Source organism: Choloepus didactylus, chromosome 15 (assembly GCF_015220235.1).
Source record: "Choloepus didactylus isolate mChoDid1 chromosome 15, mChoDid1.pri, whole genome shotgun sequence".
NCBI classification, from domain to species: domain Eukaryota; kingdom Metazoa; phylum Chordata; class Mammalia; order Pilosa; family Megalonychidae; genus Choloepus; species Choloepus didactylus.
The window spans coordinates 6,663,060-6,684,627 of NC_051321.1; the positions used below are offsets into that span (position 1 = coordinate 6,663,060).

The 21,568-nt window shown below is 41.1% G+C and overlaps 1 protein-coding gene and 1 pseudogene across 1 annotated transcript in view; one reads left to right on the forward strand and one right to left on the reverse strand.

Annotated features, from left to right (window-relative positions):
* Positions 1-9,654, reverse strand: part of LOC119509823 — a 39,817-nt pseudogene extending 30,163 nt beyond the window's left edge.
* The window catches only part of C15H10orf90 (chromosome 15 C10orf90 homolog), a 375,991-nt gene that overhangs the window by 23,493 nt on the left and 330,930 nt on the right, over positions 1-21,568 (forward strand). The gene's annotated exons all lie outside the window — the stretch shown is intronic.

The following is a 21,568-nucleotide window of genomic DNA, read 5'->3' on the forward strand; positions in this document are numbered from 1 at the left end:
AATAACAGCTCTATTCAAAATCACCGAATAGTAGGAAACAAGATGGCCTTCAATAGGTGAATGGATAAGCAAACTGTGGTACACCCATACAATGGACTATTGTTCAATCATTAAAAGAAATGCGCTATCAAGCCACAACAGGACATAGAGGACAATTGTGGATATATGGCAGAATAGGAGGCTCCAGAAATCTGTTCCTCCACCAAAATAACTTCTGTTTTGAAACTCTGGAGTCCAGTATAACACTGTGCAGCATCCAAGGAAGAGTGGGAGCAAGGGGCACCTAAATTATGGTAAATTGCACTCTGGTGCACGGTGGTTACTGTCACCCATCCTCCACTCTCATGGAAAGCAGCTGTGGGGTCCGGTTCCTGGAGAGCTTGCTGTGCCAGAAAAGGACATAAAAATAGTTCCCCAAAATCCAGCAGGGGAGAGGGTGGTCTGATTGCAGATCATTGCTTTCAATTAGCTACTTCTGATTGCTGGGGGTGTGGTTCTACAGGGTGATCACTGTTCCAACCTGCCCGGGGCAAAAGTGTCAGAGAAGACTTAAAGAGATTATGCTTCCTCAGAACTGCAGAGAACCGTGGACGGGCTGCATTAGCTGAGCAGGTGCTGAGTCAAGAAAGCACAGCTTTGAGGAGCCATGGAAGAAGCTCCTGGTGCCCTTCCTGGCATCTCTCTCATCCCATCCCCAGGGCAGTTTGAAGCCAGCCAGCCAGCACTCCATCTCTGGGTCTCTGCTCTTGTTCCAGCTGGGAAAACTTACTAGGGAAATTCCTTTCCAGTGTGTCCTCCCCTCCCAGAATTTTCCCTCCAGGCAAAAGCAGCTGGAGACAACAAAGTCTTGCAAGAAACAATTGAGGTGGGCAGCATGGGGCAAAGGCTCACCTGCTCTGAGTCCTGCAGTGGAACACTTAGGAGAGGGAGAAGGTCTGTCTCCTGGGAAGTAGAGGGCATACTCAAACTCCCGAAAACAAGGGAACCTCTAAGGCCACTAGCAAGCACATGCCCAGGAAAGATTCAGGCCAGAGAAAACAAGGAGGACCCAGCATTTTGCAGTTGCCCTGAGCTGACTTTCCTGATAGGAGGGCTGAACTCAGACAGAGAGCACCAGCCAACACACAGCCAATTTGCAAAGACAGTGAAGGGTGATTTTTGCTTAAGGTTGCTTGGTTTTGTTAGCTCCTGACATTGAATAAAATCTCTGTCATATCACCAGCTGGATATAAACTCAAGAAACAGACATCTTAAGGAATAAATTCCACAGTTAATATTTTAAAATGTTAAAATGTACTGTGTGAAACAAAAGATTACTAGACAAAGAAACAGAAAATGATCGCCCATCCAAAGGAGGAGGATAAAAATCAAGAAAACATCAATGAAGAAAGCCAGCCTGTAGATGTACTGGACAAAGGCTTGAACAAAATGATCTTCAGTATGCTCAAGGAGATGAAGCAAAATACGGAGAAAGAATTCAAGGCTATCAAGAAAACAGTAAATGAACAATATGAGAATATCAATAAAGAGATAGAAAATTTAAAAAGGAACTGAACAGAAGTACTGGAGTTGAAGACCACAATAATTGAAATGAAAAATTTTCAGGAGGGTTTCAACAGCAGAATAGAGCTGGCAGAAGAAAAGATCAGTGAAGTTGATGACAAGACAATTGAAGTGAGATAGGTTGAGGGGCTGAAAGAAAAATTAAAAGCAAAAATAGCCTAAGAGATCTGTGGGACACCATCAAACCTACCAATATATACATTATGTGTATCCCAGAAGGAGAAGAAAGAGAGAGAAGGGCAGAAGGAAATGCAAACAATCAATGACAGAAAACTTCCCCAACTTAGCAAAAGACATGAATATGCACCTCCAAGAAGCTCAGAGAACACAAAACATGACAAACTTGAAGAAAAATATGCCCTGTCACACAGTGATCAAACTGTCAACTGCAAAGTGCAAGGAGAGTTCTGAAAGCTGCAAGAGAAAAGAAACATGTTACACATGCGGGAGTCCCAATTAGAATAAGTTCTGATTTCTCATCAGAAACCATGGAGGCAAGATAGCAGTGGGTTGAAATATTTAAAGTTCTGAGAGAAAACAATTGCCAGCCAAGAATTTTTTATCTAGGGAGACTTTCTATCAAAAATGAGGGAGAGAAAAGCAAAAAACTAAGTAAGTTCATCACCACTGTACCTAACCGACACTCAGTGCTGAAGGGAGCTCTTCAGACTGACAGAAGAGGACACTAGACAGTGGCTCAAAGTGGCATAAAGAAATGAAGACCTCTGATAAAGGTAACATTTGGGTAATGCAAGCCCAGTAATTTAAAAGTTACTGTTAATTTTTTTTTTTAAATGGAGTTAGACAATTTGCTTATAATGTCCATGTAGAAGATCAAATGAGGATAAATCATGAGGAGAACGTGGAAGAAATGGGGGCTAGAGATTAAACATATTATAGAGCATCTAGAATTATAATATTCAATACCATAAAACCTTTGTAATTAAGGTGGCATGGAATTGGTACATGCATAGACAGACCAATGGAACAGAGTGAAAACTCTGAAAATAGAACCAAATACATATGAAAATTTAGTACTTGATGAAGATTGTATCTCAGAACCACTGGGAAAACAACAGAGGCGTGACTATTCCTTGTTCGAAAGAGGTGGTGGGTACTGGGTGTAGAGGCAGGGAGGATGCCCGACAAGAGCAGGGGAGCCGCTAGTCTGTGATGACTCTGTGGGGGTTGGGGAGACTTGGGGACACAAATACTCTGATTTACTCTCTTGCTGCCCTCTCATCTCCTGATCTGCACTATCCAGTACGATAGCCACAGACCACCTGTGGTGACTGCACACTTGGAATGTGTCTAGTCCAAACTGAGATGTGCTGTAAGAATAACATACTGAATTTTGAAGACTTAGTGAGAAAAGAGACTGTAAGAAGTTTGTTTCTAAAATAACATGTTGAAATGGCAATGCTTTGGTTATATTGGGTTAAATAAAATATATTATTATAATTAACTTCACCTATTTTCACCTTTTGAAATGTGGTTACCAGAATACTTAAAATTATATAAGTGGCTTGCAGCAGTGGCTTGCATTTTATTTTTATTGGACCATCCTGCTGAAAAAGCCAAAGAGCAAGCCAAGCTTCTGAACTGATCCATCAGAATAGCTTCCTGGACGGACAGAGGGAAGGGGGGAGAAAGGGCAGACACAAGATATCCTGCACAAGAACTTACTTCGTGCCAGGAATTATTTTTGGAGTGGGAATAAAGAAGTGAAAAATCTAGGTGAGAAATGATGGTGTCTTGGACTAGGGTGGTGGCAGTGCAGATGGAAAGAAAAGGATAGTGTTAGGTTTTTCTATTGGGAAGAGAAGAGACTAAAAGTCAATTAAAGGAGCTTTATTATGAGGCCGTGCACAGGTGGGCTGAAGCCTAAGAAAATGGCGACAGCCTCGAGCAAAGGAAACAGTAAGGCTTATTTAGGAAGGTTGGCGGGAAGCTCTTTGTCCCGGACGGGGAGCTGGCATATTTAAGTTGACAGTTTTTCAGTGGCTACTTTGGGGAAAGCGGGTAGCTGGCAGGTTTCCATTGGCCCGTTTGAGAGCGGGAACTTGGGAGCGGGAAAGTTTAAAATTTTAAACGCAATAGCAAACTTGCAGGATTCCTAATGGCGGGGGTCAGTGACTCACCACAGACTTGCAGAATGTCCAAGGGCTATTTCCAAGGGGGTGGGGTACTGCCTAACAGATAGATTTAAGAAATACTTAGGAGGTAGAATTGACAGCACGTGGGGATTGGAATGGGGAAGAGAAAGGAGCTAGCTTTCAAATTGGGTGTCTCAGTAAACAGTGACCCCAGTTTCCGAACCAGGGAAGAGTTACAAGGGGAGAATTTGGTGTGGGGAGAGGGAAGATGGAATCCATTTTGGATATGATGAGTTTATCTGTGCAACATGATTGAATATATAGGATGAGAACTTAGGAAAATCATGGACTAGAGATATCAGTTTGGGAATTATTAGCATATACTAAAAATCATTGCACCTTACACATTTTTTTTTTGCATTAGTTAGTTAAGACACAAGATTATGTGGTACAGAACCGGCTTGTTCCAACTTATCAGATGAGAAACATTTTGATAACCATACAGTGTCACTGTCCAAGGATGTTCTTAGAGGATTGTTTCTATATAATATAAAAATAATCTATATAGCAAAGTTATCATTATATAACTATGTATAATAACATCTCACAAGTATTAGCAATATGGGTCTGTATGGTTCACATCTGTACCATTAAAAATGCATATGTTAAGTCTAAGCACTGGAAAATTATTGGCCCTAGATCGTATGCCTCCTAATAGGCATCTCATTACATGGCAAACCAAATAGCTCATGAGAAATTGAAGTGATAATGATGAAGTTAAACTAATAAAAATTTGTAATTAAGTAGGAATAATAGCAGCAAGCCCAAATAACAACAACTCAAGGCAAAGCTGATGAAGCATTAATGACAAAGCAGTATCCCCGAAAACCCTAAGTGGTTCTGTGTACATGAATTAGGAGAGAAGTGACATGGTCAAGCCAAATAACCAAGCAGAGCCCTCAGTCAATTCTAATGCCAGATTGATTTTAGTTTTAAAAACACATCTTGTGGATAACTCTTAGTCCTATAAAAATAAAATACTTTGGAACTGTATGTGATTTCTTAGAAAAGAAAGTGATTTATATGAAAATATTACCACATAAGTATTTTCTGCCTGCCTCATTCTCCTTCCAAGGGGGAGTCTCATGTAGTTTTGGGGGCTTTTGTTGTGCTGATCTGTATAATGGATGAAAAAATGAAAGAAATCTTTAGTGATTTATATAGGAAAGGGAGAGAGATACTTGTGGAGAAAAGATTAATTTTTAAGGTCAAGATGGGCTGGGGGTATGTGTTCTTTGTGGATCAGAGGAGATACTAGGAGAGAGATTCTGGAGGGGGCACCTGTCCCAAAGAGTGGGACTTTGAGGGCCTTGTGGGATGCCATACAATTAATTCCCTCTTTGGCACCTCCTTGGGACATTTGCCAACAATCTAAAAGGGTTTTTGATTTTGGGGTGTTGATCTTGCTTTTTACTGGGATAACAGGAAGACATTTGACATCCTCTCGACAAATCCTGCTATAGCTGGAGTTAGGAGTGTGTGAATTCATGAGATTGCACAGGGAGGGGACAGTGTGCACAAACGGCTGCGTGGCCCACCATCCATTGACCCTTGAGGACCATTGACCGTGGCATCTCAGGGGCTGCATCTCTGTGATGATCATAGTCCTCCCCAGGGACAGTCCTCCCTAGGGAATGCTCAGAGCACTTTGATGTGTAGTGTTTCATGTTCTGCACCGATTCAGATAACTGAAGCCCATTTGACATGAAATCAGCAAGGCCATGAATTTGTCTTCAGGACCTCCAGTTCCCCTCCTTCAAGCACACAGCAACTTCTTGCACTCCCTTCGTTGTTGGGGAGTGAGATCTAGAGCCTTCCTCTTTTAACCCATGTGAGAATCAGTGTGATGACAGCGTTGATTTGACAGGGCATGGCACAGGTAGCAGTTCTCAAACACTCTTAAAAATTATTGAGAATGCCAAAGAGTTTTTGGTAATGTGCATTATATCTATTGAGATTTACCATGTTAGAACTTAACAACTGGGACATTAAAAATTATTAATTCATTTAAAAATAAAAATAAACCTACTGTATGTCAACATAAATATTGTAATTATTAATTAAAAATCACTGAATTTTCTAAGAAAAATAGAGGAGTGGATTGTTTTATATTTTGCAACTCTGTCTGGCTTAGTAGAAGATAGCTACATTCTCATAACTCCTTCATGCAATCTACTGTGATATATGTTGTTTAGTTGAAGTATATGAAGAAAATCTGGCCCAACAAAGGTACGTGGCTGGAAAAAGGAAGATATTCTGATAGTCTTTATAGAGAACTGTGGATATCCTTCTTTGATGATTTATCAAAACTTGACAAGTGGTAGTTTCCCAGAGGTTAGTTACAATGTGGAATATGGAATGGATATCAGTGAACCTTTCATTCTTTGTTACATTAAAATCCACGGATATATCTTGTCCTTTGAATGCATGTTTTACCCTTGCAGGAGTTTGTCACAGCATGCGTTGGTCACTTGGAAAATACTGGGCCCCCAAGATGGGCAACTCTTCCAAATATTGATGCATTTCATTAGGCACAATAAAAATTACATTTGTTAATATCAGTATGGATTGTATCAGAAAAGTCTTTAAATATTGGGAGGCTGTTAATCTCATGGTGGCATATACAAGTTTTCCAAAATCTAATTTTCACTTGAAAGCCTGAATTTTATCATTGGCAACAGTTGTTTTCCTTGAAGCGACAGGCTCACTTCATTCACTTAAGAGAAAATGTCTGCCAATTACCCACGTCTGAATAACCAGTTTGTCAGAGGTTCTTTCAAGTACAAACAGTGTTCCATGAAAGAAAAAAAAAAAAAGGTGAATTCATCTCACAACTCAAACAATTGCACAAGGTCTTTCACCAAAGACAACTGTTGTACTACAGTTGGCAACAGAAATGCTTTATGTGTACATCCTTAATTTGTCATAAGGATGCTGAAAAGATGTGTACTCATAGGTAGGAACAAAATAAAATGAATAATTTTCGTGGCATCATCAAGAGCATTCTTCAGAGAGTCTGGCTGTTTTTCTTCTTTTTCTTTCCTTTCTGCAAGTGCAGGGTGGTGAAAAACATAGTTTGGGGGCACTGCCTTTGTTTATAATTAGGCATCAGCATGTTTAACCACCATTGTTTTACACTATTAGTGCGAATGTTGACACAGGGGAAAAAAGGAAAATTACATCTTAGTAGTATAATGAAAATTGTTTTGATCTCACGGACCCTCTGAAAGAGCCTCAGCATCCCCAGGGCCCATAGACCCTACTTGGTGAGGTGCTGGTGTAAGGGAAAACTGCCCACATTGACCATCACTTCATTAGCAAGAATAAGCTGAGTTATGCTGCAGTAACAATATCCCCCAAATTTTAGTGGCTTAGCATGATAAACATTTAGCTGTGAGCTCAAGATTCATGTCCATTGTGGATAGCTGGGGCACTTCCCATCCTGGACTCCCTCTGGGCTGATAAGGCCCCAGCATTTGGAGCATCATGGGTCACGCTGGCAGCAGCAGGACATGCGGGTCAGGGTCTCTTAAAGACTGCCTTCTAGAAGAGGCATCATGTCTGCTCTCATTTCATTGGTCAAACCAATCCCACAGCCGTGCTGACCTTCCAGAGGGCAGGTGAGTGCAATCCCACCGTGTGCCCAGGGATAGGGCAGGTGACATTGGTAAACACCTTTAATGACCCGGGCACACTCCCGTGTTTCATTGATGCTAGGGTACCATCGGTTGACGATGCAGCATTACTTCATGTACCAATAAGAAAGAACAAGGAATGCTCATCAAATTGACTCACTATCCATTGTGAGGCTTGTTTTGATGTCGGGGGGTGTTAAAATATAAAAATACTGCAATTTAAAATGGAGTAAATAAGGTAGATACTGGAGGAAAACTAAATATTGTATTTGACTATGAAAAAGTAAGAGAAATTATCATAATTAATAGGTTTACTGCTTACTGTTAATGTTTTATTACCTCAGAGTCTGATAGCTTTTATGGCTGTAAATAATTGTGTATTAGAGAAAACACATTGCTATGTTATTCTTTCGACTTTTTATTTTGAAATATGATAGATTCACAGTTAGTTGCCAAAAAATGTACAGGAAGGTACCTTGTACCCTTCACCCAGTTCTCCCTAATGGTAGCATCTTGCCTAACCGTAAAACAGTATAAAAAACAGGGAATTGATATTGTTACATCCAGGGAGCTTAGTCAGTGTTCCAGTTTGCTAATGCTGCTGTTATGTAAAATACCAGAAATGGATTGGCTTTTATAAAGGGGGTTTATTTGGTTACAATGTTACAGCCTGAAGGCCATGAAAATGTGCAAATTAAGGCATCAACACAGTATACCTTCACGGAAAGAAGGCCAACGGCATCCGGAAAACATCTGTTAGCTGGGAAGGCACGTGGCTGGCATCTGCTGATCCCAGGTTGTGTTCCAGCTCCAATCTCAGCTCCTGTGCATTCTTGAAAGTGTCTCTCTTGGCTGCAGCACCTCCTTCTGTCTGTGAACGCTTTTATAGGACTCCAGTGATTCAATGAAGACCCACCCTGGATGGGTGGGATAACACCTCCATGGAAATTATCCAATCAAAGGTCTTACCCACAGCTGATTGAGTCACATCTCCATGGAAACAATCAAAGGATTCCAACCTAATAAACACTACAAGATTGCAAGAAAGAACATTGCATTTTGGGAGACATAATACATCCAAACTGGCACAGTTGGATTTTACCAGTTTTACATGCTCTTGTGTGTGTGTGTGTGTGAGAGTATGGTTCTATGCAATTAATTAATGAGTAGATTTGTGTAACCACCACCACCACAATCCTGGTATGTTTATTTGATAATAACAATAAATTTTATACAGAGATGCTCAGTGTTCCAGGAGATGACTCAGACAACAGTTGCCTGTTTGCGACTTAAAATTAGTGAGCACATTGTTCCTAACCTTGATTCCTTGAAGAGATGTTGGATCAACTTACGCATGTACAGCTGTCTAAAATACAAATCCTCTGCTTTGAAAGTAATCTGTGAGAGATCATTTTTAAAAAGAGCTATTGAGGTCTGCTAATTTTAGAATGAGGTATAGGAAAGGGATGGGGAAACTGAGAAAGGAAAAATAAAGAATATGCATGATTGTTCATATCAGATTCTTCACATGTTTAGGCCTCATCTTTAGGGGAAAGAGGGCATGAATTTGCTATACAAATCTGTGATTTAAAATGACCTAGTTTCTTCCATAGTCCAATCAGATTGCATAAAGAATCTAAAATAATGCAGTGTCCTGTGGAACCCTTTCGGTGATGGTTGCCTCAGAGGGGCTGCTGCTCTCTGCCAGACCCTGCCTTAAATCGACCTCATGAGGAAGGATTTCTTCTAGCAGCTCTGATGAGCCAAATGACTTGCCCTCTGTCACTCCCGCAGCAGGTGGCACAACTGGGTCCCACACCTGGCCTCTTTGTCTCCCCAATTCATTTCCTTCCATTGGGCAGTGCCATTTTTTGGTTTTGTTATTTCCTTGGCCGGTCATTTCCCTTTACTTTTTTCAGTAGATCTGGAGAGGAGACCACCAGGATCTTATTTATATAGCCTCTTGCACTATCTGCCAGGTGTCAAATCTCAGGTTGGCACGCAGGAAATATGAAGCCATTCCCTTCATATATTTTTCTCATGTTGATTGCTTTCCTTTCAATTTCAAGCACTCTCTCATTCAGGGCGCCCTGTGGCTCACGCAGCACGTGTAGCCCCGTGGGCCTCCCTCTGTCCCGCTGTCCCCTCTCCCCCTGGGGAGGTGCACTGAACCGCACCGCCCCGGTCTTCCGAGGGGCGGTCAGAGGCGTGAGCGATTGCGCAGGCAGGGACAGCAGCGACCACCAGAGGGCGCCGTAACCTTTACGTGGTGGACCTGGAAGACAATTCGCCCCGTCCATTTCCCGCCCTAGAAAGGTGACTTCTCCGGGATTTACATTCTCTGTCGGCTCAGACATGGCCTTGTGAGGATAAATGACGGTGCTTGCTGCATCTTATAGGATCCTTATGCATGCTGCCGGCATAGTGCAGTTGAAAGAAAAGGAGCCACTTTAAGGCGTTTTCCCCTTCCCTCCAACAGTGATGGATGGAGAGCCCTGGCAGCTCTTCCCCCGGAAGCACAAATGTATTCAGTTGCTCTCTTTAAAACCCACTGTTCAATTGATTCTGACACTAAAATATAATAAGTGTCAAAGAAAGGTCAGCAGGTGCTTGGAATCACAGGCGAAGCCCTAGGCCTCCAGGTTCTTGCTGATTTTAGTGAAATGCTGCATTTGGGTGCCAGTCAACTACAAGTGAAGAAATGGCTCTGGATGGGGAAAGCCAAATATTTCATTATACGATGGAAGCAACTTTTGTCTCTAGTACCAGCCTGCTTAAATGTAACTGGCTTTACTCTTCTGTCCAAGTAGAGAACCTGATGTTTAAAAAAGTAGAATGATTTGAACCCCATGGGACAGCAAACATAGGTTGGGTAATGTGCCAGTTCATTTACAATGTGGTCCGTTGGTTTTTATGCTCTGTGCATGGGTAGCATCCTTGAGAAAGTAAGTCCTGTGAAAGAGGTGGGACACAGGGCAGCAGAAGCCTGGCCTGATGTATCATTGAGCATCCAAGAAAAGAGGCCAGGCCACTGGCAGAACTCCAGATCCTGCTGTTTGATGCACCACCTGCTTGCGTCTGCAGGCAGAGAACTGTCCTGGACAGGGGATCCTCACCACGTGCATTCTGTCTGGGTTCTGCAACCCCCCTTCCTCTGAAGTCTTTCCTCATTCTAGCCTTAGTTTCTTCAGTCTATAGATGACTGAGGCCAACCTAGATGGACCTTCTGTTCCTCCCAACTCCAGCCCTTCCCTCACAGGCTGCACACAGCCCCTTGAGCTGCTCCTCAACAGGCTGGAGGGGGTATAATAAATACCCCCTCCAGCCTTGTCTAGGTCTCAGTCAAGCTACTGGACCTCAGCATGCTATGACCCCATCCACAGGATCTGCATTTTCACAGGTGATTCAAGGATTTAGAAAATTGCAAAATGGATCCAATCTAATTAAGAACGACAGTCTCCTTCATATCACCTCTCTCCCTACTAATTACATTCACCTGGATAATCATTGCTCATAGTTCATTCTGCATCCTTCTAGAACTTTTTCTATGCACATAGAAACATACAAAATCTGTATTATATGGTAGTCCATAATCTTTTAGTTTTTAGAAAAACAAGGTTGTGCACATCCTGTCTGTAGTGTCCTTCCCTCAATACTTTAGCAAGTATTCCAAGCAAGAACAGACAGGTCACTTGTCCATTTTAACTGTTGCACAGAGTTCCATAGTAGGGGGATATCACACTCTCTTGACCAATACTTATTGATAGATTTTAGGAAATCTCCATTTTTTTTTTTCATTGTAAACCAGACTATGGCAAAAATGCTCTAACAAATATCCTCACTCAGCAGTGGCTGTGGCCAGGTCAGCCTTGGTGAGTGGAAGTCCATGTTGCTGAGCCCATGCATAACCTCCATCCCTACCACTGGGACCACTTTGTTTATGAGCCCTTTGGTCTCATGGTAACTCAGTGGCATATTGTTAAGTATTTGGTCTCTACCAAGGCTCAGTAGCAGGCCAAAAGCGATTTCTCAAAAGGAGAGTAGTTATATGCAGAGGATGGCAGGGCTTTGCTCCAAAATCCTGAGGACCTGCAGTGTGATTCTCCTATAGGGGCCTGGAAAAAGCTCCAAACAGCATCTCTATTTGCTGTTGAAACTTCCAACACCAGTGAATCTGCTGGATTATAAGTGGCAGAGCAGCTTGCCCAGCAGCCTGGACCAGTTGCAGAGCCTCCTCTTGTTCTGGTCCTCACTGAAAACCAGTAGCTTTTGGGTCACTCTATAAATGGGCTGGGGCAGCACACCCAAATGAGGAATATGTTGCCTCCAAAATCCAAGGGGGGCAGCTAGGTGTTGTGCCTCCCTCTTGTTGTAGGAGGGGCCGGATGCAACAGCTTATACTTTACCTTAGAAGGGATGTCTCGACATCCTCCCTACCATGGGATACCTAGAAATTCCACTGAAGTGGAAGGCATCCTGATTTTTTGTTGGATTTTGCTCCCACCCTCTGACATGAAAATAATATGCCTAGGGTAGCTGCTACTTTTGCTCACTAGGTCCAGTCAGCACCATGTTCTCAATATAACGGACCAGTGTGATGTCCCGTGGGACGGAAAGGTGACCAGGGTCACGTGGACTAGATTGTGACGTAGGGCTGGAGAGTTGGCATCTCCCTGGGGTAGGACAGTGAAGGTTTATTGCTTCCCTGGACCACAGAAATTCTGGCATTTTTACCTCAGGTAATGTAGGCCCCCTTTTGGTCCATGCTTCAGCCACCCACCCAAAGAAACTGTTAGACCCCTTTCTGACTCCTCAGGCTGCAACTCCGAATCCAGAATCCCTGCCTAGTGGGCCCATATCAATAAATTCAACCTGGTCCAACTTCACATTCCTCTCACTATTTTCCCACACGCTTAATGTGTATGCCCACACACATTCCCCATGTTTATATCTATATAAATTGGAAAATTATGCAGTTCTTTTGTGGTGTAGCACACTTCCTCATGGGTCAAAGCTAGAACCTCATGATAAACCTACTTATAGGTCTGGAAATAAAGTGTGGCAATGAGAGTAGGCTATGGGAGGCATTAGCAGTGACTTGCAAGCCAGTTACCTCAGAGCCTTCCATTACAGTTTCATCTAGTGAAACAGGGTTAATCTCTTCAGACAGAGGTCTGGGAGCTATTTCCCCACTGGTGGCAGTTGTAGGTTTATCAGTCACAGACGGAGTTAATCTCTTCAGATGGAGGGAGTTTGGTTGATTCCTCGGGGCAGACCATTACAGGTTTTTCTGACAAAGAGGACTCATCAGAATCTAGGTTTTCAGTTTCCTACCATCAGCATCATCAGCCACTATGTCCCCATTGCAATTGTAAGGATCCCATTCCTTCTCAGCTAATACCAGCAGACACCCTGCAAGGCTGGGAATTCCATTTACATTCTAATTCAGCTGCTTGCACAATGAAGCTCTGTCTGGTTTTTAGGAATCTCAAGTCTATGGACACAAGAAATATGAGTTTATTTCAGGGACTCACTTAGAAACTTACATACATTACATGCAGCACTTGAGCTGGGAATTTGAAACTTTGAGCTCATCCCTTTCTTTAAAAAAATGTACCCAGTATATTTAGGAATAAGAAGCCAAAATCATTATACTTTATCTCCACAAAACTCTATTAAGGTATCAAATACACTATCACCCAGAACTTGTCTCTTATAAGCATTTGAGTAGCAGTATCCAGTGGTGATATTTTGTATATCTCTATTGCCAATTCACACCACAGACTATTAATGCTATCTTGAATATTGGAAATAGAATCCTTATGGGCCTTTTTTTTCTGTTAATTATAGTCTCCAGTTTGCATTGATTGTGTTTTTCCCTCAATACCTCCCTATTTTTAACACTTTGCAAGGTTGACATTCCTTTGTTCTCCCTCATGTAAAAACGTATTTGTACATTTTATCACAATTGTTGAACACTCTAGGTTTCACTGAGTTACACAGTCTCAGCCTTTATCTTTTCTCTTTCCTTCTGGTGTCCCACATGCCCCTAACCTTCCTCTTTCAACCATGCACGCAGTCATCTTTGTTCAGTGTACTTACATTGCTGTGCTATCATCACCCAAAATTGTGTTCCAAACCTCTCACTCCTGTCTTTTTCTTTTGGTCTGTAGTGCTCCCTTTAATATTTCTTGTTACAGCAGGTATCTTGTTCACAAACTCTCTCATCTGTTTGTCAGAGAATATTTTAAGCTCTCCCTCATATTTGAAGGACATTTTTGCTGGATATAGGATTCTTGGTTGGTGGTTTTTCTCTTTCAGTATCTTAAATAGATCACACCACTTCCTTCTTGCCTCCATGGTTTCTACTGAGAAATCCACACATGGTCTTATCAAGCTTCCTTTGAATGTGATGGATTGCTTTTCTTTTGCTGCTTTCAGGATTCTCTCTTTATCTTTGACATTTGATAATCTGATTATTAAGTGTCTTGGCGTAGGCCTATTCAGATCTATTCTGTTTGGGGTATGCTGCACTTCTTTGATCTGTAATTTTATGTCTTTCATAAGAGATGGGAAATTTTCATTGATTATTTCCTCTATTATTGCTTCTGCCCCTTTTCCCTTCTCTTCCCCTTCTGGGACACCTATGACATGTACATTCATGCGTTTCCTGTTGTGATTCAATTCCTGGAGACATTGCTCATATTTTTCCATTCTTTTCCCTATCTTTTATTCTGTGTGTAGGATTTCAGGTGTCTTGTTCTCCAGTTCCTGAGTGTTTTCTTCCACTTCTTGAGATCTGCTGTTGTATGTCTCCATTGTGTCTTTCCTCTCTTGTGTTGTGCCTTTCATTTCCATTGATTCTGCCAGTTGTTTTTTCGAACTTTAGATTTCTTCCTTATGTCTGCCCAGTGTTTTCATTATATGCTTTATCTCTCTCTTTTTTTTTTTTAATCTTCATTTTATTGAGATATATTCACATACCACGCAGTCATACAAAACAAATGGTACTTTCGATTGTTTACAGTATCATTACATAGTGGTACATTCATCACCCAAATCAATCCCTGACACCTTCATTAGCACACACACAAAAATAACAAGAATAATAATTAGAGTGAAAAAGAGCAATTGAAGTAAAAAAGAACACTGGGTACCTTTGTCTGTTTGTTTCCTTCCCCTATTTTTCTACTCATCCATCCATAAACTAGACAAAGTGGAGTGAGGTCCTTATGGCTTTCCCAATCCCATTGTCACCCCTCTTAAGCTACATTTTTATACAACTGTCTTCGAGATTCATGGGTTCTGGGTTGTAGTTTGATATCCACCACCAGCTACCCCAATTCTTTAGAACCTAAAAAGGGTTGTCTAAAGTGTGCATAAGAGTGCCCACCAGAGTGACCTCTCAGCTCCTTTTGGAATCTCTCTGCCACTGAAGCTTATTTCATTTCCTTTCATGTCTCCCTTTTGGTCAGGAAGATGTTCTCCGTCCCACGATGCCGGGTCTACATTCCTCCCCGGGAGTCATATTCCACGTTGCCAGGGAGATTCACTCCCCTGGGTGTCTGATCCCACGTAGGGGGGAGGGCAGTGATTTCACCTTTCAAGTTGGCTTAGCCAGAGAGAGAGGGCCACATCTGAGCAACAAAGAGGCATTCGGGAGGAGGCTCTTAGGCACAACCATAGGGAGGCCTAGCCTCTCCTTTGCAGCAACCGTCTTCCCAAGGGTAAAACCTGTGGTAGAGGGCTCAACCCATCAAACCACCAGTCCCCTATGTCTGTGGTCATGTTAGCAACCATGGAGGTGGGGTAGGCGAATACCCCTGCATTCTCCACAGTCTCCTCAAGGGGGAACTACATCTTTTTTTTTTTTTTCCTTGTTTTTCTTTTTTAACTTTCCCTTCTTTTTTAAATCAACTGTATGAAAAAAAAGTTAAAAAGAAAACAAACATACAATAAAAGAACATTTCAAAGAGACCATAACAAGGGAGTAAGAAAAAGACAACTAACCTAAGATAACTGCTTAACTTCCAACATGTTCCTACTTTACCCCAAGAAAGTTACCTAATATAGCAACATTTCTGTGAACTTGCTCCTACTATATCCATCAGAAATTAACAGACCATAGTCATTCCTGGGCATCCCCAGAACGTTAAATAGCTTATCTGTTCTTCTTGGATTATTGTTCCCCCTTCCTTAATTGCTCTCTATTGCTAGTTCCCCTACATTCTACATTATAAACCATTTGTTTTACATTTTTCAAAGTTCACATTAGTGGTAGCATATAATATTTCTCTTTTTGTGCCTGGCTTATTTCGCTCAGCATTATGTCTTCAAGGTTCATCCATGTTGTCATATGTTTCATGAGATCATTCCTTCTTACTGCCGCGTAGTATTCCATCATGTGTATATACCACATTTTATTTATCCACTCATCTGTTGAAGGACATTTGGGTTGTTTCCATCTCTTGGCAATTGTGAATAATGCTGCTATGAACATTGGCGTGCAGATATCTGTTCGTGTCACTGCTTTCCGATCTTCCGGGTATATCCCGAGAAGTGCAATCGCTGGATCGAATGGTAACTCTATATCTAGTTTTCTAAGGAACTGCCAGACTGACTTCCAGAGTGGCTGAACCATTATACAGTCCCACCAACAATGAATAAGAGTTCCAATTTCTCCACATCCCCTCCAGCATTTGTAGTTTCCTGTTTGTTTAATGGCAGCCATTCTAACAGGTGTTAGATGGTATCTCATTGTGGTCTTAATTTGCATCTCTCTAATAGCTAGTGAAGCTGAACATTTTTTCATGTGTTTCTTGGCCATTTGTATTTCCTCTTCAGAGAACTGTCTTTTCATATCTTTTGCCCATTTTATAATTGGGCCGTCTGTACTATTGTCATTGAGTTGTAGGATTTCTTTATATATGCAAGATATCAGTCTTTTGTCAGATACATGGTTTCCAAAAATTTTTTCCCATTGAGTTGGCTGCCTCTTTACCTTTTTGAGAAATTCCTTTGAGGTGCAGAAACTTCTAAGCTTGAGGAGTTCCCATTTATCTATTTTCTCTTTTGTTGCTTGTGCTTTGGGTGTAAAGTCTAGGAAGTGGCCGCCTAATACAAGGTCTTGAAGATGTTTTCCTACATTATCTTCTAGGAGTTTTATGGTACTTTCTTTTATATTGAGATCTTTGGTCCATTTTGAGTTAATTTTTGTGTAGGGGGTGAGGTAGGGGTCCTCTTTCATTCTTTTGGATATGGATATCCAACTGTCCCAGCCCCATTTGTTGAAAAGACCATTATGACTCAGTTCAGTGACTTTGGGGGCCTTATCAAAGATCAGTCGGCCATAGATCTGAGGGTCTATCTCCGAATTCTCAATTCGATTCCATTGATCTATATGTCTATCATTGTGCCAGTACCATGCTGTTTTGGCAACTGTGGCTTTATAATAAGCTTCAAAGTCAGGGAGTGTAAGTCCTCCCACTTCGTTTTTCTTTTTTAGAGTGTCTTTAGCAATTCGAGGCATCTTCCCTTTCCAAATAAATTTGATAACTAGCTTTTCCAAGTCTGCAAAGTAGGTTGTTGGAATTTTGATTGGGATTGCATTGAATCTGTAGATGAGTTTGGGTAGAATTGACATCTTAATGACATTTAGCCTTCCTATCCATGAACATGGAATATTTTTCCATCTTTTAAGGTCCCCTTCTATTTCTTTTAGTAGAGTTATGTAGTTTTCTTTGTATAGGTCTTTTACATCTTTGGTTAAGTTTATTCCTAGGTACTTGATTTTTTTAGTTGCTATTGAAAATGGTATCTTTTTCTTGAGTGTCTCTTCAGTTTGTTCATTTCTAGCATATAGAAACATTACTGACTTATGTGCATTAACCTTGTATCCCGCTACTTTGCTAAATTTGTTTATTAGCTCTAGTAGCTGTATCGTCGATTTCTCAGGGTTTTCTAGATATAAGATCATATCGTCTGCAAACAATGACAGTTTTACTTCTTCTTTTCCAATTTGGATGCCTTTTATTTCTTTGTCTTGCCGGATTGCCCTGGCTAGCACTTCCAGCACAATGTTGAATAACAGTGGTGACAGCGGGCATCCTTGTCTTGTTCCTGATCTTAGAGGGAAGGCTTTCAGTCTCTCACCATTGAGTACTATGCTGGCTGTGGGTTTTTCATATATGCTCTTTATCATGTTGAGGAAGTTTCCTTCAATTCCTACCTTTTGAAGTGTTTTTATCAAAAAGGGATGTTGGATTTTGTCAAATGCTTTTTCAGCATCTATTGAGATGATCAATTGATTTTTCCCTTTTGACTTGTTAATGTGCTGTAATACATTGATTGATTTTCTTATGTTGAACCATCCTTGCATGCCTGGAATAAACCCCACTTGGTCATGGTGTATGATTTTTTTAATGTGTCTTTGGATTCGATTTGCAAGTATTTTGTTGAGGATTTTTGCATCTATATTCATTAGGGAGATTGGCCGGTAGTTTTCCTTTTTTGTAGCATCTTTGCCTGGTTTTGGTATTAGATTGATGTTAGCTTCATAAAATGAGTTAGGTAGTGTTCCATTTTCTTCAATGTTTTGAAAGAGTTTGAGTAAGATTGGTGTCAGTTCTTTCTGGAAAGTTTGGTAGAATTCCCCTGTGAAGCCGTCTGGCCCTGGGCATTTATTTGTGGGAAGATTTTTGATGACTGATTGGATCTCTTTGCTTGTGATGGGTTGGTTGAGGTCTTCTATTTCTTCTCTGGTCAGTCCAGGTTGTTCATATGTTTCCAGGAAATTGTCCATTTCCTCTACATTATCCAGTTTGTTGCCATACAGTTGTTCATAGTATCCTCTTATAATTTTTTAAATTTCTTCAGGATCTGCATATGTCACCTTTTTCATTCATTATTTTGTTTATATGGGTTTTCTCTCTTTTTGATTTTGTCAGTCTAGCTAGGGGCTTGTCAATCTTGTTGATCTTCTCAAAGAACCAACTTTTGGTGATATTTATCCTCTCTATTGTTTTTTTGTTCTCTATGTCATTTATTTCTTCTTTAATCCTTGTTATTTGTTTTCTTCTACTTGGTTTAGGATTGGTTTGTTGTTCATTTTCTAGCTTCTTCAGTTGATCCATTAGTTCTTTGATTTTGGCTCTTTCTTCCTTTTTAATATATGTGTTTAGTGCTATAAATTTCCCCCTTAGCACTGCTTTTGCTGCATCCCATAGGTTTTGGTATGTTGTGTTCTCATTTTCATTCGTCTCTGTATATTTAGCAATTTCTCTTGCTATTTCTTCTTTAACCCACTGATTGTTTAGGAGTGTGTTGTTTAACCTCCAGGTATTTGTGAATTTTCTAAGTCTCTGATGATTATTGACTTCTAATTGTATTCCATTGTGGTCAGAAAATGTGCTTTGAATACTTTCAATCTTTTTAAATTTATTGAGGCTTGTTTTATGTCCCAGCATATGATCTATTCTGGAGAAAGTTCCGTGAGCACTAGAAAAGTATGTGTATCCTGGTGCTTTGGGATGTAATGACCTGTATATGTCTGTTAAATCTAATTGATTTATCAGATTGTTTAGGTTTTCAATTTCCTTATTGGTCTTCTGTCTGGTTGATCTATCTATAGGAGAGAGTGATGTGTTGAAGTCTCCCACAATTATTGTGGAAACATCAATTGCTTCCTTTAGTTTTGCCAGTGTTTCTCTCATGTATTTTGTGGCACCTTGATTGGGTGCATAGACATTTACGATTGTTATTTCTTCTTGCTGAATTGCCCCTTTTATTAGTATGTAGTGGCCTTCTTTGTCTCTCAAAACATCCCTGCATTTGAAGTCTATTTTATCTGAGATTAATATTGCTACACCTGCTTTCTTTTGGCTGTAGCTTGCATGAAATATTTTTTTCCATCCTTTCACTTTGAGTTTCTTTGTGTCCCTGTGTCTAAGATGAGTCTCTTGTATGCAACATATTGATGGTTCATTTTTTTTGATCCATTCTGCGAATCTATATCTTTTAATTGGGGAGTTTAATCCATTTACATTCAACGTTATAACCGTGAAGGCATTTCTTGAATCAGCCATCTTATCCTTTGGTTTATGTTTGTCATATTTTTCCCCTCTGTCTATTAATATCCTTTATTGTACCCATACCGAATCTCTTTAGCACTGAACCTTTCTCCAAGTCTCTCTGTCCTTTCTTTGTTTCTCTGTCTGTAGGGCTCCCTTGAGTATCTCCAGTAGGGCAGGTCTCTTGTTAGCAAATTCTCTCAGCATTTGTTTGTCTGTGAAAAATTTAAGCTCTCCCTCAAATTTGAAGGAGAGCTTTGCTGGATAAAGTATTCTTGGCTGGAAATTTTTCTCACTCAGAATTTTAAATATATCGTGCCACTGCCTTCTCGCCTCCATGGTGGCTGCTGAGTAGTCACTACTTAGTCTTATGCTGTTTCCTTTGTATGTGGTGAATTGCTTTTCTCTTGCTTCTTTCAGAACTTGCTCCTTCTCTTCTGTGTTTGACAGTGTGATCAGTATTTGTCTCGGAGTGGGTTTATTTGGATTTATTCTATTTGGAGTTCGCTGAGCATTTATGATTTGTGTATTTATGTTGTTTAGAAGATTTGGGAAGTTTTCCCCAACAATTTCTTTGAATACTCTTCCTAGACCTTTACCCTTTTCTTCCCCTTCTGGGACACCAATGAGTCTTATATTCAGACGTTTCATATCATCTATCATATCCCTGAGGTCCATTTCGATTTTTTCAATTTTTTCCCCATTCTTTCTTTTATGCTTTCATTTTCCATTCTGTCATCTTCGAGGTCACTGATTCGTTGTTCAACTTCCTCTAGTCTTGTACTATGAGTGTCCAGAATCTTTTTAATTTGGTCAACAGTTTCTTTAATTTCCATAAGATCATCCATTTATTTATTTAATCTTGCAATGTCTTCTTTATGCTCTTCTAGGGTCTTCTTGATTTCCTTTGTATCCCGTACTATGGTCTCATTGTTCATCTTTAGTTCTTTGAGTAGCTGCTCTAGATGCTGTGTCTCTTCTGATCTTTTGATTTGGGTGCTTGGGCTTGGGTTATCCATATCGTCTGGTTTTTTCATATGCTTTATAATTTTCTGTTGTTTTTGGCCTCGTGGCATTTGCTGAACTTGATAGGGTTCTTTTAGGATTTGTAGACCAATTGAAGTACTTATCTCTGATTTATCAGATCTACAGCTTCGTGGAGTACACTTTCTCTAACTAACCAGCAGGTGGCGTCCACGAGCCACCTGTTCTCCACAAGCCAGTTCTCCCCTGGTTTGCCTTTTTGGTGAGTGGGGGAGTGAGTCTTGTGGGGTCCAATTGGTGTACCAAGCTTGCATGTGTAGTTGGTGTTGCCTGCCCTGTATATGGGGCGTGTTTCTGGGCAGTCAGGGAGGGGGGGTGGCTCTAACAATCAAATCTCCCTGGTGATCCTAGAGTTTTAAAGCTGCTGCAATAGTCTAATCCTTCAGTTCAGTCCTGCCACAGTTTGTCTCTGCCACTGACCCACAAGTCCTTGTTATTGGCGTATCGCTCCTGAGACTTGCTAGTGGGCCCCTCTTCCAGGCCGTGCACCCCGGGTCCTCTGTTGAGGGATGACTGTGGTATGTCACAGGTGAGTGCCGTCCCCCCAGGGCAGTTCTGGGCTGCTGGGCTGTGTAGGGAGGTTCCCAGTCTGCTGAAACGATGGCTGAATGGGGCTTTGTTAATTCACACTGTTCTACCTTCCCAACTCTGGGACAATCAGCTGAGGTTGCAGGGAAGGCTAATGTCCACACCCAGTTTTGTGGTGTGTGCCTGTTATTTGAAGCACTCCCGTCACACTGGGTTGTCTGGGGCAGCTCTGGGTTATGGGGCTGGCGATGGGAGGAGTGTTTCCTGTCCATCAGGATGATGGCTGTGAGCGGACACCCCCCTTTTCTTGGGAAGTTGTGGTGTTTAGTGAATTTTCTCAGCCACTGGATTATTGCCTTTTGTCTCAGAGCTCTCTTAGTTCTGCTCTTGACTTGACCTGCCCAAATTGCAGGTCTTTGAAGCTTTCTGTATTGGGCTTCTTAGAGTAATTGTTTTAGAAAAAGAAAAAAGGATTAAAAAAAAAAAAAAAAAAGGGCCCTCCTCAGAGATCTAATGGGTTATTGAAATGCTAAGAGACAAAGCAACCAGGGCCATTAAGGAAAGGTCCACAGGG